The following is a 3,435-nucleotide window of genomic DNA, read 5'->3' on the forward strand; positions in this document are numbered from 1 at the left end:
ATAATGACAGAATGGTGAGGTTATTTTCATAAATAATAGTATATACCCTAAGGGCCATAAGACTTCTCTTATGGCTCCAAAGACATTCCTACCACCTTTTCTTCTGGCCTGGTAGGCATTGTAATTACGTAATTAGATGTTCTTTAAGACCATCTTAGGTACCTCATAGATTAGAAGGAGTCCTCTCAAGCAGTTACCAGATCTGTTATGTAATTACATAATTAAGTCGATGTCATAAAACTCTTTAAAAAAAAAAACTCTTCAAAAAAGTCAACAGGCTGTTGGGAGGCAATAGATGACTTTAATTGCAAATTAAAAATGTGGAGAAGGTGATAACATTGCCAATGTCAAAAGTAAAGGTTTCTCAACACTGATTTTTGTATAGGGATTGAGTCATGCAAATGCAAGCTTTAGGTAGCAGGATCCAGCCTCTCAATTGCTCATAACGTTGGCCTAAACATTAATAGCTCTTCAAGAGAATTTTCTTTCCATGAACTTTTTATTCCACCTCCTTAAAGACACTCATAAAATAATATAGTTTGGGAACTCCCAAGGGGGATAGAGTGTTTTTAAGATGCTAAATAAAATAAACTTCTTTCTATTGCAAATTTTTCATATTTTTCAGTCATTTATATTCTGTTGCATTCTAAGTATCCCAAATACATCATCAGAACCACCAAGTATATATATTGCACTTGCAAAGTAGAAATAGAACAATTTAAATAAAATAAAATTAAGAGGGTAAGGGATATATCTCAGTGGCACAGCACCCATCTGCCAAGTCCAACAGCCCTGAGTTCAAGTCCCAATACCAGTAAGAATTGGAGTTACAACCCCACATAAAATAATGAAAATATTTAAAGTAGTTTTTAGTTTACATATTACAATTATGCATATTTATAGTATGTAATTCAACACATTCACACACTATACAATAAGTATGTCATGGTACTTGCAAATCTTTCACCTTAAACATTTATTATTTCTTGCGTTGGAAACATCCAAAATTCTACTATTTTTAAATACACATAAAATTGATGTCATCCCTAGTTACTCTACCATGCCATAGATAGTATTGCTATGGAATATTACGGCTTCTAGTGGTTAGTATGATCTGAAAAATCCATTGTACAACAGACATGGTTTTAGTTGAACAAATAAGAAGCTTGTACTGTGAACGATGGACCTTCTGCAAATTTGTATATGTAAAAATTAAAAGTTTAACAATCTATAGGAAGAAGGACACTTCAAGGCAAAATTGTCTTTAGCTATTTATCATTTGTCTAAAAATCTTTTTTTTAAGGGAATACAAAATAGTATTCGAACAGAAAAATTATAAAAGATGCAGAATTTTGCTAAACAAAAGCATTTTATCTCTCTGGCCCCACAAATCCCCAGCTCACCTTTGCATGCTGTACACAGCTGACCTTCCATGCTCACTACATTAAGCTTTGCTCAATTCTCTTTGCCATCAGCTCTGTGTGAGACTTCATGCTGCTCCTTTCTCATCTGCCTTTCATTCACTCCTGTCAGTTAATTCGGAATGCTCTTTTTTGAAATTATAATGCTATTTTAACAAAGCTTATTATTGATGGTTCAAAGGTTTGCATTGTGCTCATTTTCAAAGAAGGAATAGTTTAAACCAAAGAGCTCATATTTCCTTGGCATTAATTCATTTTGCTGGTTTTTATATCACTATAACTTAGTGGCTTAAAACAGTGATTTATCATTATCACTTAGGATCTCTGAGTTGGCTGGGCTTCTTGAGATAGTTATCGCTTCTGGCCTTTCCCACAGTTGTGGTTAGAAAGTCAATGGGACTGGTGTCCCCTTAGGACCTAATTACACTGAAACTATCTGAAGGCATGACTGGACTGAAAGGTCCAATACACTCCTGCACTCACACTGTTGGAGCCTCACCCCACAGTATTGTAATAACTAGGATCTGGACATTTCCCTGCACATGGCCTTTCTTTCTTAGATAATTCATTTTATTTTATTTTATTTTATCTTATCTTGAAGAGTAAAAACAGAAGCAAAACCAACGAGAAAAGGAAAAGGTCTTTCTCCATGGCTAGTTTGAGTCTCCTCACAGCACAGCAGTTGCAGAATGATCACTGACTTCTTACCAGTGTCCACATACCTTCAGGAGAGCAAGCTGCCAGTCTTCTTATGTCAGACCCAGAAGGCTTTGCGTGAAGCTTCATTTCCACCATACGCTGTGATTTACCCAGACAGGCTAAAAATGAATGGAAATATTAGAGCTATGGCTCTAATATTTGTGTGATTTGAACAAACATGTGGTCCATTTATCAAACACATTAGCTTGCTCATCCAATATAGGATGAAGCAGAGTAGATGAGTTAGGGAATATGAAAAAGAAGAGTAAAAAGTAGTGACAACCCCTGAAGATGCCAAGGTAGTTAACAGGCTTCTAAATGTGTCCAGACTGTCATCCACGTTGGTTGAGCCTAGAGACAACTCCAGCCCCACTGACACCAAGGAGCCATGTTAGACTCCAATTGGTTGCACAGTACTCAAATTTCAGGAGAGTTCAAGTTTCTTAAAAATTATCCACTCCACAACTGTTTAAACACTCAAAATTTAAGAATAAAACATCAGGTTGTCTATCAAATAACAGTAGAGACACAGATGCGCAAGTGTGCCCCACCTGCTGTCAGATGCTTGATGAGCCCTGTGTGTGCCACCTCTACAGAGCGATGGTTACAGCCTCTCTGTTAAGACACCAGCCACATATTTATCTTACATGCTGGTCCACTCATCCCACTTTTTTTTTTTTTTTTTTTTTGGTACCATTGGTACCAGGGATTGAACTCAGGACCCTGCGCTTCCCAGGAAAGCCCTTATTCTACTGAGCTAACTCTCCAGCCCCCACTTGTTTGAATTATGTAAATTACAATAATTTAAAAATCCAACTAAACTACCAAAAATCTTTTTGTGTGCAATCTAAATGTCTAAACATAAGAGAGCAGATAACTAAATGATAGTACACATCAAAGAGAAAATTATATGAAGTCACATAAAACCATGTTCCTAAATATTTTGTAATAACAGGATGATACAGTAATAATAATCAAATCATTAGCATTCGTTGATCACTTGCTATATATCAGATACTATAGCACATGACTATTTAACATGCTTTACGTCATTTGATTTCCCTATAGTTTTTTAAAGTTTGTATGATTTCATAGATAAATAATATTTTTAAAAGGACATAGGCAAGAACATGGTTTGGGGTCCAATACCTGGCGCCACATGCTGCTCCAGCCCCGTCCCTAGACTCACTGAGCCAGCCACAGAGACTGGGTGTGTTGGCACACACCTGTAATTCCAGGCTGAAAATAGGATGACAGGATGATCACTATGATCCTGAACTGTGTAGTGAGACCCTGTACCATATATATATATATA

Source organism: Octodon degus, unplaced genomic scaffold, assembly GCF_000260255.1.
Source record: "Octodon degus isolate 3935 unplaced genomic scaffold, OctDeg1.0 scaffold00119, whole genome shotgun sequence".
Lineage (NCBI taxonomy): Eukaryota > Metazoa > Chordata > Mammalia > Rodentia > Octodontidae > Octodon > Octodon degus.